Source organism: Malania oleifera, chromosome 4 (assembly GCF_029873635.1).
Source record: "Malania oleifera isolate guangnan ecotype guangnan chromosome 4, ASM2987363v1, whole genome shotgun sequence".
NCBI lineage: Eukaryota > Viridiplantae > Streptophyta > Magnoliopsida > Santalales > Ximeniaceae > Malania > Malania oleifera.
Genome location: NC_080420.1, coordinates 91,612,421 through 91,627,697, shown reverse-complemented (window position 1 = coordinate 91,627,697; position 15,277 = coordinate 91,612,421). Strand labels below are relative to the sequence as shown.

Sequence of the window (15,277 nt, the reverse complement as noted above, 5' to 3'; positions counted from 1 at the left end):
TATGCAAGAGGCTTTAGTGATATAAGGCTTGCAGCAGCTTTTGTGTTTACTATTGTGGGATGATCTTGTTGGAAGCCTAGGGTGAAGCCTTCAGGTGTTGCATCTACAACTGTATCGAGGTTGATGGTAGAAGTTGAAGCGGCCATCGGCAAGTTCAAGCGGTGTTGCTTGGACTTGGTATTTGTCTCTAGTTTCTAGACAGGAGATGGTCCTAACCTAACGTCCCAAGTTTAAGGTGGAGCAGCAAGTTCATGTTTTCGGTTTCTCTGAAGGGGCGCATGTTTGCCAAGGTGCAGTTTGTTGTGAATTGTGGCTCACATTCTAAGGGAAAGTGATGTAACCCTAAAATGCACTATTTTAGGCCCCCATTTACTTAGGTTTTCTCTTCCTTTATCACGTATTTACCTTTTCTTATCATAGTTCGGAGTTATTCATGGTTTGTTCCTATTTTAGGAAAATGAAGTTAAAATCAAGGAGTTAAGAAATAAAGAAGCCAAGGGAGTAATTAGGAAGCACAAGGCTCAATCAAATGCTCAACTAAGCCCCCATAGCCTTAGTTCATCAAAGCAAACAAGACTTTGCTCGACCATGTGGTGTGACCAACAAACACAAGGGGTGACCAGGCCCCAAAAGGAAGACTCCAAGGTTCAGATTGCAATTGAGATGCTGAGAGGTTTGACCATTAGCACGACCAAAAGACCCTAAGGGGCGACCAGGTCGGTTGAACAGAGACTGACTGAAGTTGAAATCCTAAGAGTCTCAACCATCGGCGTGAATAGGAGATCCTAGAGGTACGACCAGGTTGAGGAAGCCTAAAGTTTGAACCCTAGAATTCCCACTAGTCTCGACCAGGGAGCAACTAGAGGAAGAACATGGTGCGACTAGGTCAATAGGCACGAGCCCAGCAATCTTCTTCACGAGATTTTTGCTAAAAGTTTCCTGATTTGAATTCAAATGCTTGTAAACCCTTTTGGGTATAAAACCTAACTATGAATATGTGATTAGGGTTCCCCTTTGGCCCCTTTTTGGTTAATGACAGACCTAGAGTGTCTTTGGGTGCCACTTAGATTAGATTTAAAACTGTCCTTTCAATTTATTGTACTGGTTCATGATTGGATTCTTTGAAGGCCTGTGACAACCTTCGAATTCTAAGTGCTGCCATGTAGATTAGCCGGTTCCCGATTGTAATCCCGATCGCTAGTGATAGGCCTTTGAGCTACAATTGAAGATGTTTTCAATACAAGTTCTTTTACTCTGCTTTGATTTCAATTATGCACTTTAAATACCTTGTCTTTAATTTCCATGCACTTTTACTTCTCTTATTGTGATGAAACCTTATAAGATAGGATAGCATAGTTAGGAATTCAGTCACTTATATGTAATAGGTTATGGTTTCTGTATGGGCGATCTCTTGCTCTATGGATAGGGTATACCCTAGTTCCCGATCGTGCTCCGGATGATTGGTGCACCTTTGCTACCCTATGCCACTCAAATGGTTCCTTTGACCATTTAACCTAGTACAAACAGCTGACCGGACATAGTTATCGCCAACGACAGCCTAAGCTAGATTCATGATTTGAGACTTGCTTTCTAGGAGTAGTGTTAATATAATTTACTTGCTTTTGTAGTTAATAAAAAAACTCACAATTTTCATCTTTTTCCTTTTATGCAAAGCATAGTAAATTAGGCTAGAAATGGTAAACAACTGCACCGAGTCCCTGAAGTTCGACACTTGACTCATTCCCTATTCTACTAAACTTGGGCGTAAATAGGTTATAAATATTATTTTTTGTTTTTAAGGACCCAAGCCTTAGCGAGCCTACCAAAATTTGGCGTCGTTGTTAGGGACTCAGTTACGGTTGTAAGCCAATTTCTAGTTTAGAGTACTACATATTTTGCTTTTTTATTTTATTTTATTTTCTTTTCTTTTATTTTTTTATTTTTTTTTATACTTTGAAGTCTTGATTGTGTGCTGCATGCATATATGCTAGGTTTGCGCTCTTTGGATTATGAGTTAGTGCCTATAGACCCTAAGATTGAGAGATCTCGTAAGTCCATTAGGAAATCTACCTCTAACCCAGAGTTAGTCGAGTCTTTGGAACCCAAATTCACGGCTAACCAATTTCTGCCTTTCATGACTCGGAACCCCAAGCTCACCCCAACCTACGGCAAAAGAGCAACCTCTTTGGCCTCTTATAGACTACTTCATACCCAATGCATACACCTCGGCATATTGCATCCGATTTCTAAAGGTCAGGGTGGCACAATTTGAAATTAAGACTTCTATCATCTTGATGCTTCCCAACTTCTTTGGGAATTCGACTGAAAATCCATACAAGTATCTTGATGAGTTTCTTAGAATCTGTTCCACCATCCGTATACCTCACTTTGGTGATGATGCCCTCCGATTAAGGCTATTCTCGTTCTCTTTGAAGGATAAAGCCAAATATTAGCTAAACCTCTTAGATCCGAACTCGATGACCAACTGAGCCACCATGCAACATGAATTCCTGAAAAATTACTTCCCCATTAAGAAGACTAACCAGCTAAGGAAGGAAATCACTAGTTTCTCATAGATAGATGGGGAATAAATTTTCGAGACATGGGAGTGCTTTAGGGATCTCCTGTGTAAATGTCCTTATCATAAAGTATCTAGTTGGCAATTAGTTCAGATATTTTATAAAGGTTAAGTTTAGTGTGATAGAGTCATGGTAGATGCATCTTGTGGAGGTACTTTCCACTAAGCACGATAATGAAGGTTCGACTCTTTCTGAGACTCTCGCCGAGAATTCTCAGCGGCATACTGTTGTTGCTTGTAGACCATCCCAACCTCCCTCTTCCCATCCTAAGGAGTCTATGAGTTAGCCACGGGTCATGACCTTGTGCCCACACTACACACTATTGTGAAGAAGTTGGATCAATTCTTCTCCCTAGGACAACAACCTTAACCAGTGGCATGTGCAGAGATGTGTGTCATCTGCTCTGATCCTTCGCACACCTATTTTAATTGCCCCCATGCGCCTACCCCACCTACTCCACAATTTGAAATTAAAGTGCAAAAATATAAATGAGATGGAGAGAGAGACACCCACAATTTGTTATTGATGTTCAGCCCAACCAACCTACGTCCTCACCTTGGGCATATCCCCCAAGGATTCCACTATCCCTGCTCACTTAAACAGGCGGAATAGAAGCCATTTACAACCTTTCCTTATGAGGTAAGGTAAACCCCAGCTCAATTACAGGGTTGAGCCACAACCATACAACCTCTCCTTACGAGGCGAAGAGTACCCCAACTCAATTATCAGGCTGAGCTGAACAGGTCTACCTTACGGGGTGAAGACTCCCCAGTTCAATTTACGGGCTGAACCCAACCGATACAACAAAAATAAAATTTTTCGTACAAAATACATGCTTTTATATACAAGAAGAGATATACAACAATGAAGCTAAAAAATGCACTCTAGTATGATATGAAATAATACTTAGTAGAGTAAGGGTGTTTTTCTCAAAAATAATATTTGCAATCTTTGAATATAATATATATGATAAAAAGTTTGAAAGATTTAAACCCTAAAAAATATTTCTCCAAAAGTATTTTTCAAGGAATAACAGGAGAATCTAGGGTTTTTAGCTCAAAATTTTTTTTTTCAATAAACACAAGTAAGCTTGTGAATCTTACAATGAATATGCAAAGATTCACAACCTATAAAATTCTCCACAAATATATTTATCAAAGAAAAACAATGTGGAGAACCACTAAGCTAACTCTTAAAAAATGATTTTCAAAAACAAAAGAGAGAGTATGTGCTTATAAATGCCCAAATAAAATACTCTCTTGTAAAATAAATTTTCAATGAATGAAAGAGAGTTGGAGAGAGTGTGAAAATTTGTCCCAAAAAGAATTTTTACAATGAAAACAATATGGGGGAACTTTGATTTAAAAAATATTTTAAAGAGTTTTTAAATTTATAAAATTTTCTAATTTAAGCTTATGAAGGGGTATATATAGATTATAGGAAAAATATGACCGTTGGGGACATGCTTGTCATTTTTAGAAAAGATTAATTAAAGTTTAAAAGTAATTATTGCTAAAAACAAGCCGGAACCCGAGAGGTTTGGTCGATTGACCAAACGGTTGGTCAGCTGACCTCACATAGAGAGTTGAATTTTATTCAGGGGTTCAGGCGGCCAAGTGAGGGGCCGATCGGCTGACATAAGGTGATTTTCCTTTCTTAGTAACTTCGGTTGGCTAGCCAAAAAGATCGGTTGGCCTAGCCTTGAAGGTCGGTCGGTCGATTGAGGCTATTTTGAACTAAAAAGTCGATCGATTGAGGAAGGTAGAAAGGCAAAGTCCCAAGGTCGGTCGACTGAGGACACTACGTTCAAAAATGATTGGTCGACTGAGCCTTGACAAGGTTTGACTTCTGGCCTTAGTCGGTCGATTGAGCAAATTTGAACTGGAAGGGTTAGGTCGAACAAAGTCCTTGAATACCTTAGTTTATGCCCTCATTTTGACCCTAAAGATTTCAAAAACCTTTTTTTAGATTTAGGTAATTGTGAAAAAGGTTTTTCCCGAAAGGTTAGGTCCCTAATGTAATGCCCCAAAAATTCTAACTATATATTTTTTTTTATTATATTCATTATTTTTTTCCATTTTACTTAATAAACTCTGATATCACAAACTGTAAACAAAGTCAACCTGGACCCAACGTGGGGTACTGGGGATATACTTGTTCATAAATACATATCAATTGTGCAGCGGAAAACATGATATACCTGAACCTTAGACACAATACCAAAGTCTTACTAACTTCATAATTATACATATACATCCCCAAAAATCCATAGAAATATTCTACGGACTCACACAAAATCACCTATCCAACTCAAACACTTACCCTGCAGCTAGGGCAGTACTAAAATCTCCTCTATCTCAGAGTTCGCTCTGCTCGTCTGTCTAGGTTTCCTAAAATGTTTGAATTCTGGGGTGAGACACCTCTCAGTAAGTGGGATAGATTAGCATCAGTGTGTGGCACATGAGTTTTATTGTGTTATAAACATATACTATACATAATTAACTGCATCTGATAAATCAAGTAAATATGTTCTGTATAAATCTGAAGAAATCATATTTCAACATAGACATATTGTGCCATAATAAATTTATGTATAATACTAAAATTTTGTATGCATATAAATCGTCTGCCATATCTGTATAATACTGAAGCTTCTGTATGCATATAAATCACTTGCTATATTTGTATAATACTGAAATTTTCGTATGCATATAAATCCTCTGCTATAATTGTATAATACTAAAATTTTTGTATGCATATAAATCGTCTGCTATATTTGTATAATACTAAAATTTTCCCCAAGATGGATAGCTAGTTGATATCATGTATTACCCCCCACATGATTGGGTTGTGCAACCCATTGGCGGGACCTAGCAATGGCTGGCTTACCATGCTAAGCCAAAACTAACTTGTTTGTAAGTACGATTGGCTTGCCTAGCCTGGTCTGGACTACCAAGGGGACACACTACTACATTAAGCTCAATCTACTATCCATACACCGATGCAGTATCTGAGACGTGTGGTGGCACTAATATGAACTGATAGCTACGGTATCGTGGTCTGAAACCAAACTAAGCCATCCGAGTTCTGCTATCATATAGTATATTTCATAAATAACTGTAAAATAACTATTTCATGGTTATGCGTAAAATCTTGTCATAATAATGTTTTTGAATAAATTGTTATAAATATATCTAATCACGGCATCTGGCCCGGATGAAATATCACAGAATCTGGGCCGACTAAAATATCATGGCATCTAGGCTGGTTGAAATATCACTGTATCTAGGTCGGCTAAATTATCACAGGATTTGGTCCGGCTAAAACATCACGACATTTGGGCCGGCTGAATTATCATAATATACTGAAAATATCATAAGTTCTGTACTACTTATAGATTTTATAAAAATTCATTATAAAAATATGCTAATATCTGCAATGAAATATCTATACTCATGCCACACTATTTGAGTATTATTCTATAGTATGCTAACTATGTGAGAAGATCATATTTTTCTGAGAAATAATATTAAATCAGTTTCCATAAATCTGAGTATCCAGATAATTCATATATATATATATATATATATATATATATTCTAAATCAAATATTGTATTTTAAAAGGTGAACTTTTTGAAAATACCTGACATAATCTATCCCCTTACCTATTTCATGGAACTAAGCTTCCAGGGAATTCAATACTATGCCTAAGCACCTGCACAAAGCCTGTATCCATAAACCTCATTTTAATCAACTCAATCCCAAAATAACAGTCATTCAACATACTTAGGCCCACATATTACTAATAACTAGCTAAACTTTTAAAAATAATATCCTTACCCTAGTTTTGGAGCAGTGCTTGAAATGCCTGATTCTCAAAATTACTTTGGTTAAATTGTAGAGAACATCGTTAGGATCCTGAAATGACGTTCCTTCTTTGATTTGGGCTTAAACCGGGTGAGAAAATGAAGAGAGAGAGAGAGAGAGAGAGAGAGAGAGAGAGAGAGAGAGAGAGAGAGAGAGTTTGATTTTTAAACAATTAAAATCACTTAAACCCTTTATATAGGGTTTCTGGCATAGGGGAAATCGTCGACGATTTTAGGTTTGGTCTTTTAACCAAGTTGTTTTCATTGATTTACCATTACTGAGCCGCAATAATTACAAAACCATCGACGATTTTATACTTCCCCCCACCAAACCGTTGACGATTTGATCTACACCAAACCAAATACTCTTTTTCTTTGTTTTCATATTATTCCTATTTTTCAAGTTGCTACATTCTCCCCTCCTTATAAAAATTTCATCCTCGAAATTTGTCATCTATCTATAGTAACAATCTTAAGGAAAAATGCTGAAATTTATTAATTACCCTCACTTATGGCAGAGGAATATCGTGGTTACATATACGATTCTAGGAGATTACAATAACTAAATCAAAACTCTCCCAAAACCAACCAAAATAGAAAGCTATTGCATTCAACTAATTAACCTATACCAAAATTTACTTACATACATGATTTCTTACCTGAACCATTACCTTTCCCCGGCTAATGCTGGATCCCACTAAATAAATGTGGGTACTTCTTACGCATTTCCTCCTCTGACTCCCACGAAGTTTCCTCAACTACATGATTCTTCCAGAGTACTTTCACCAGTGGGATTTTCTTGGTGCGTAATTCCTGCTCTTTATGATCTAAGATCTGAATGGGCACTTTATCATAAGATAAGGTCTCATCAATCTCCAGTGCCTCATAACTTATTATATGAGATGGATCTGGGACGTATTTTTTCAACATAGACACATGAAATACATCATGGATTCTGAATAGCGCTGGGGGTAATGCTAACTTGCAGACAACTGGGCCAACTCTTTCTAATATCTCAAATGACCCAATATATCTAGAGTTAAGCTTACCTTTCTTCCCAAATCTCATTACCCCTTTCATTGGTGCAATTTTCAAGAACACATTATCACCTACATCAAATTCCAGCACTCATTGACGTGTATCTGCATAGCTTTTCTATCAAATCTGAGCTGTTCTAATTCGTTCCTAGATAAGCTTGATTTTCTCAGAAGCTCGCTATACCATTTCTGGCCCTAATATCTACTTTTCTCCAATTTCATCCCAATATAACAGAGATCGACATCTCCGACCATATAATGCCTCACACGGGGCCATCCCAATATTGGCCTGGTAGCTGTTGTTGTAAGAATATTCCACTAGTGGTAGGTACTAAATCCAACTACCTCCAAAATCTAGCACACAGGAATGTAGCATATCCTCCAATATCTGTATAGTATTCTCTATCTATCCATCAGTTTGAGGATGAAAGGTCGTGCTAAAAGCCAACTAGGATCCTAAAGCTCTTTGTAAGCTTTTCCAGAACTAAGACGTGAAACGTGGATCCTGGTAAAAAATGATGGACACAGGCACTCCATGCAATCTGACTATCTCCTGAATATATAGTTCAGCTAATCTATCCAAGGAGTAGTTAACTATGATGGGAAAAAAATGGGCAGTCTTTGTCAATCTATCAACGACTACCCAGATGGCGTCCTGCCCATGAAGTGCCGGCAATAACCCTGATACGAAGTCCATAGAAGTATACTCCCACTTCCATTCGAGGATGTGAAGTGGTTGTAACGGTCCCACCGGTCTCTGATGTTTAGCCTTCACCTACTGGCATGTCAAACACTACTCTACATATTAAGCAATTTCTCTCTTCATATTGCTCCACTAGAAGGATATTCACAAATCCCTACACATTGTCATACTTCCTAGATGTACTGTACATTTTGAGCTCCCTATCCGCTCTGCACTCTATCTCTGATCTTTACTAATTCTACGTCTTGTATCTGTACAATCTTACTTTTCTCCAACAAAGTCGGCTTAAGTACCAAATGAGCAATTAATACTTGATGACTACCTTCTACCAACTCTACACCAAGTTTTTCTAAATCCATTCTGATCTAAGGTGCAATCACTATTGCTGATACGGATGCCCTCCTTGATTTACGACTCTACGAATCAACTACCGTGTTAGCCTTCCCTGTGTGGTAACTGATGGTATAATCATAATCTTTAATCAGTTCGAGCCACCTCTTCTACCTCGTATTCAGCTCCTTTTGCGTGAAGAAATATTTCAAACTCTTATGATCTATAAATATTTCGCACCTTCATACAAATAATGTTTCTAGATCTTTAATTCATACACCACTGCAGCCAACTCTAAATCATGCGTAGGGTAATTCTTCTCATACACTTTAGGTTGACGAGAAACATATGCTACAACTTTCTCATGTTGCATTAGCACGCGTTCGAGCCCCTTTTGAGATGCATCAATGTAGATTACGAATCCACCATCTCCTGATGGAATAGTCAAAATTGGTGCAGTGACGAGCCGCTGCTTCAACTCCTAGAAGCTCTGCTCACAATCGTTGTAATGACCTACCTATTTTACCATAATTTTTTTTTCATAATAACATTTAATATAATAATCTTGCTATCCTGTTCAGTTGATAAAACATAATCAACCTGGACCCATGGGTACCAGGGATATACCTGAAATACAACTCTGATACCTAAGCAGCGGAAACCATAAAATCATATACATATCAAGTCATCCAACCAATACTATACCAGATTTTTAAAAAACCTGTCAAATACATATAAACATCCCTAAAATACCAAAAATGTGCCCTAGGGTCATAACCCAAAAAAAACCCAGCAGACCCTAGCATAGCGACTTACCTTTCTAACAGCATAGGATAGTCGACCTTTAATGCTGCGGAGCTCTATTCGCTCTTCTATCTGAGACTCCTAAAATGTTTATATAGCTGGGGTGAGACACCTCTCAGTAAGGGAAATAAACTAACATCAGTGTGTAGTGACATGAGTATTTTCATGTTATACATATAAACAATATAATAAGCATATTTGGTAAAATCTATCTGTAGCATAACTGAGTAAAACATGATTTGTCATATCATAAATAAGCATACTAGATTTCTATACATGTAAACCATCTTATATAACTGTACAATACTAAAATAACACCCAGGATAGATAGCTAGCTGATGTCATGTCTTACCCCCACATGACTAGATTGTGCAGCCTGAAGGCGGGACCTAGCAATGGCTGGCCAACCATGCTAGATCAATCATAAGTCTGTAAGTACGATGTGCCTATCCCACTTGGTCCTAGATTGCTAGGGGAACAACTCCACTCTATACTGAAACCACATCGACTATCATCTCCCACACTACTGGTCATGTGGTGGCACTTTCATAATTCTAAACATATAGCTATGGTACCGTGCTCCTAAAAACTAAACTAAACCATACCATCCGGGTTCTGATAACATATAATATGTTTCATATACTAAACATAACTGTTTCATATTTCATAATAATATCTGACATGATAATATTTAATGAATTCTGTCTTATCACACATGATTATGTTATCTGCGCCAACATGAATCACGACATCTGCACCGGCATAACATAACATGAATCACGGCATCTGTGCCGACATATCATAATATATTGAATCATGAAATCTCTGTACTGTTTAGCATTATATTCATAAAATCATGTTTCTTGTATTGTTATATAATTGCCATGAAAACTATCATATCATTCTTGACCTAAGAAAAACATATTATTCTGATATACTTAATTATATAGAAATTTAAACTCATGCCACGTAGAAATAGGTAACATCCTGAATATAAAATCCATTCCAAAATCATAATTTCTGATAAAACACGTTTAAATCATGTCCCTGCTCATAACAATATTTCCTAAACATAATTATATAATATATATGTTTTCCTGAAATTTAATGCTGTAGAATAATAAATAATTTCATGAAAAATTTTGACTTAGTTTATCCCCTTACCTGACTTACTGAGAAGCCCACAAAACTCCCAATTCCTACACCTATAGTGTTCCCAACACAACACCCTAAAATTAACATTTTCCCTAACAAAACTTCAGTATTATCTTTCCTAACATATTCTCCTCAGTCCAAGAACACCAAATATTCAATAAAACTGAAATTAACTTATTTACCCAAATTTTGGGATGATTCCCAAATTTCCCAAATCAAATTTCCGCTCCGGCTATACTATAGAGAATCTCCCCAGGATCACCGTGGTAGCTTCTGATTGTTGAATCGGGGAGAATCGGAGCTGAATTTTTAGAGAGAAGGCAGAGATTTTGGGTTCTAAAGAGAGAGACTATGGCATGCAAGAAATTTTGCGTACGAATTGAGTTTGGGATTATATATAGAGTGCTGTCCACATGGCACTCATCGACGAGCCATAACTTCTCGTCGACAAGTCCAAGCAATAGTCTCGTCAATGAACGCCTACTCCTCATTGACGAGATTCAAGCCTTGAAAATGACCCTCTCGGTATCTTCTCATCGACGAGACATACGTCCCCGTCGACGAGCCCAAGAGCCCTGTCGGCGAGCACTGCTTCACTCGTCGACGAGACTCTACTGAAAATCCTTTTGAAAAATATTTTTCTCTCATTTCTTTTATTATTTTAATTACCATAATTCTTTAGGTCTCTACAATCGTCATTCGATTCAAACTTAGCATTCTTCCTTGTTAGCCGTGTAAGAGGCCCTGATAGCCTAGAAAACCCCTCTACGAATGGCCGATAATATCCGACTAGTCCCAAGAAACTTCTGATCTCTTGAACATTCCTTGGTTTCGCTCAGTCCACTACTGCCTTTATCTTGCTTGGATCTACAGAGATACCATCCCCATATACCACATGCTCGAGAAAAGTAACTCGTTCTAACCATAATTCACACTTCTTAAATTTGGCATATAGTTCCCTTTCTCTAAGTACCTGAAGTACTAGCCTCAAATGTGCCTTATGCTCCTAGGGACTCCCCCAATAGACCAGTATATCATCAATGAAAACCACTACAAACTGGTCCATGTATTGATAGAAAACTTTATTCATCAAGTCCTTAAATACAGTAGGAGCATTCATCAGTCCAAATGGCATAACTAAAAATTCACAGTGGCTATACCGAGTTCGGAACGCTGTCTTGGAAACATCCTTTGCTTTGACTCTCACTTAATAGTACCCAGAGCGAAGATCAATCTTAGAATATACTCGTGTTCCCTAGAGCTAATCAAACAAGTCATCAATATAGGGAAAAGGATACTTGTACTTAACTATCACTTTATTTATCTCTCTATAGTCAATGCACATCCTCATCGACCCGTTTTTCTTATTTACAAATAGAACTGGTGCTCTCCAGGGCGTTAGACTAGGTCTGATAAATCCCTTATCTAATAATCTCTACAACTAATCTTTTAGTTCTTCCAATTCTGTTGGAGTCATTCTGTAGGGAGCTTTAGATATCGGTGCCATTCCTGGAAGCAAATCAACGACAAATTCAATCTCACGGTCAAGAGGTAATCCAATTAATTCCTCTGGAAAGACATCTGAAAATTTTATTCACTACTAGAATATCGGTAAATTTCAATTCTTTCTCTAACATTTCCTTCACACAAGCTATGTACCCCTGACATCTGTCTAGAAGTAGCTTCCTTGCTTGAATAGCTGACACTAGCTGTGGTGAGGAACGCATGCACAACCCCACAAATCTAAACTCCTGCTCTCCAGGACGTCTGAATACCACCTCTTTCTGATAACAGTCGATGTTGGCATAGTTGGCAGCTAACCAGTCCATTCTAATATCATATCGAATCCATGCATGTCTAACACTATAAGGTTGGCTGGTAAGACTCTCCCCCAAATATCCACTAGATACCCTTTAAGTACCCTTCGACATCCCACTACTGATCTTGGTAGTGTGGCTATTGATAATTCGGTGTCTAGCAACTGAGTTTCTACCCCACATAACTTGATATACCCGTAGATACAAAAGAGTGTGTGGCCTCTGAATCAAATAAAACAATAGCTTTAATTGAAAACATAGTAATAATACCTGTCACTACATCGCTTGCCACCTCAGCATCTCCTGTTGTTAGTGCATAGACTCGCGTTTGCGCGGTATTCCTCTTCTAGCCACCCTAGGGTGCCTGATTGTTCCCCCAGAATTGTCTGAGGGCAGGAGCATTGCTCGGCTGCACATGAAAATCACGTTCCAAGTGATCTGATCTACCGCACTAATAACAAACATTCCTTCTCGCTCGGCACTCTCCCATATGCCTCCTACCACATCTAGGGTAAATAGGATAACTCTGCTCGCCTTGAAATCTACTGTTTCCCATCTCCTATCTCTGTCCCTCGCTGTATCTACCTCTCCTCCATGGTTCCTAGCTAGTACCTGCCTGAATTCTAGGAGGCGTGGCCCTCTTCCTCTGACTCTACACCTCGACACCCCTCTGCCTGCTCGTCTTTGCTACGACCATCCTATCTACCAATTCTGCAAAATCCTGCACCTTAAAAACTATCATCTATATATAAATTTTTTGCCTCAAGCCTCTCTTAAATTTTCTTGCCTTCTTTACCTCATCTGGGACTATGTACGGGGCAAATTGGGACAACTCAACAAACTTTGTCGCGTACTGCTAAACTATCAGGTGCCCCTAGGTCAGATTCAAGAACTCCTCCAATTTAGTTTCTCTAGTGGTGGCAGGGAAATATCGATTGAAAAACATCTCTTTAAACCGGCTCCAAGTCATGGCTATAGGTACTGGACTCTGCTCCTCTAGGAGTCTCACAGAAGACCACCAATGCTCAGCCTCCCCCGTCAGTCCAAATGTGGCATACAGAACTCTCTATTTATTAGTGCAGTGTAGCACTGTCAATATCTTCTTAATCTCTTTGACCCAGTTCTCAGCCACAATTAGGTCTACACTCCTTGAAAAGGCCAGAGGATTCGTCCTGGTAAATTGCTTTATAGTGTAGCCCTGGTCTATTGACGGGCATCCCTGCTCCCGGGAACTCCAGACTATCTCAGTCATAACCTACTGAGCAACATTGCACAGGACTACATCAGAATCACCGCTGCCCATACTAGAAAACCTTGCTCTGTTACCCCCACCAGCATTCGCATTATCATTCTCAGGGTCTAACCTAAAAATAGAACAAAATAATCTTGGAATCCTAACTTCATAACATGACTAATACATTTATATAACTAAGAACTTCATATAACCAATTAACCTAACGTCCTTATTCTTAATTTAAGATTTAGTCCTACGATTTAGAAACAAAACCCGATGATAGTTTACCATGATTTTTCTGAAATTGTCATTCTAGGAAAATCATAGAAACCACGACAAAGTTCTTGCCTTCAAATTGCGAAACAAAACCCAAAATTTTCATCTTAACTTCCAACATTGATTCACTAAAATCCTGATATATTCCTATACTCTGGTATTGTTTTCCATTGTGCACTAAACAACCTAGCAACCTAGGCTCTGATAGCACACTATAACGCCCCAAAAATTATGGCTATATTATTTTATTGTATTCATTATTTTTTTTCCATTTTACTTAATAAACTATGATACCACAAACTGTAAACAAAGTCAACCCGGACCCAACGTGGGGTACCAGGGATATACCTGTTCATAAATACATATCAACTGTGCAGCGGAAAACATGATATACCTGAACCTTATACATAATACTAGAGTTCTACTAACTTTATAATTATACATATACATCCCCAAAAATCCATAGAAATATTCTAGGGACTCACCCAAAATCCCTCATCCAACTCAAACACTTACCCTGCAATTAAGGCAGTACTAAAATCTCCTTTATCTCGGAGCTCGCTCCGCTCGTCTGTTTGGGTTTGTGAAATGTTTGAATTATGGGGGTGAGACACCTCCCAGTAAGTGGGATAGATTAGCATCAATGTGTGGTACATGAGTTTTATTGTGTTATAAACATATACTATACATAATTAACTGCATCTGATAAATCAAGTAAATCTGTTCTGTATAAATCTGAAGAAATCATATTTCAACATAGACATACTGTGTCAAAATAAATTTCTGTATAATACTAAAATTATGTATGCATATAAATCATTTGGTATATATGTATAATACTGAAGTTTCTGTATGCATATAAATCATCTACTATATCTGTATAATACCAAAATTTTTGTACGCATATAAATCGTCTACTATATCTGTATAATACTGAAATTTCCGTATGCATATAAATCTTCTGCTATATCTGTATAATACTGAAATTTTTCCCAAGATGGATAGCTAGCTGATATCATATACTACTCGCACATGACTAGGTTGTGCAGCGCATAGGTGGGACCTAGCAATGATTGGCCTACCATGCTAAGCCAAAACTAACTTGTCTATAAGTACGATTGGCCTGCCCAGCTTGGTCCGGATTGCCAGGGGGGGACACTACTACACTGGGCTCAATTGACTATCCACACACCGACACTCTATCCGAGGCCTTTGGTGGCACTAATATGAATTGATAGCTATGATACCATGCTTTAAAACTAAACTAAGCCATTCGGGTTCTGCTATCATATAGCACATTTCATAAATAGTTGTAATATAACTGTTTCATGGTTTTGTGTAAAATCTTGTCATAAAAATGTTTCTGAATAAATTGTTATAAATATATCTAATCACAACATCTAGGCCGGCTGAAATATCATGACATCTGGGCCGACTGAATTATCACGACATCTGGGCTGGTTGAATTATCACGG

At 38.0% G+C, this 15,277-nt stretch overlaps 1 non-coding gene across 1 annotated transcript; it reads right to left on the bottom strand.

The window, feature by feature from the left end:
* Positions 1 to 2,544: 2,544 nt before the first annotated feature.
* On the bottom strand, positions 2,545 to 2,650 carry LOC131154742 (small nucleolar RNA R71). The gene has a single exon (XR_009136651.1). It is a non-coding gene; the product is annotated as a small nucleolar RNA R71 (small nucleolar RNA).
* Positions 2,651 to 15,277: the final 12,627 nt, after the last annotated feature.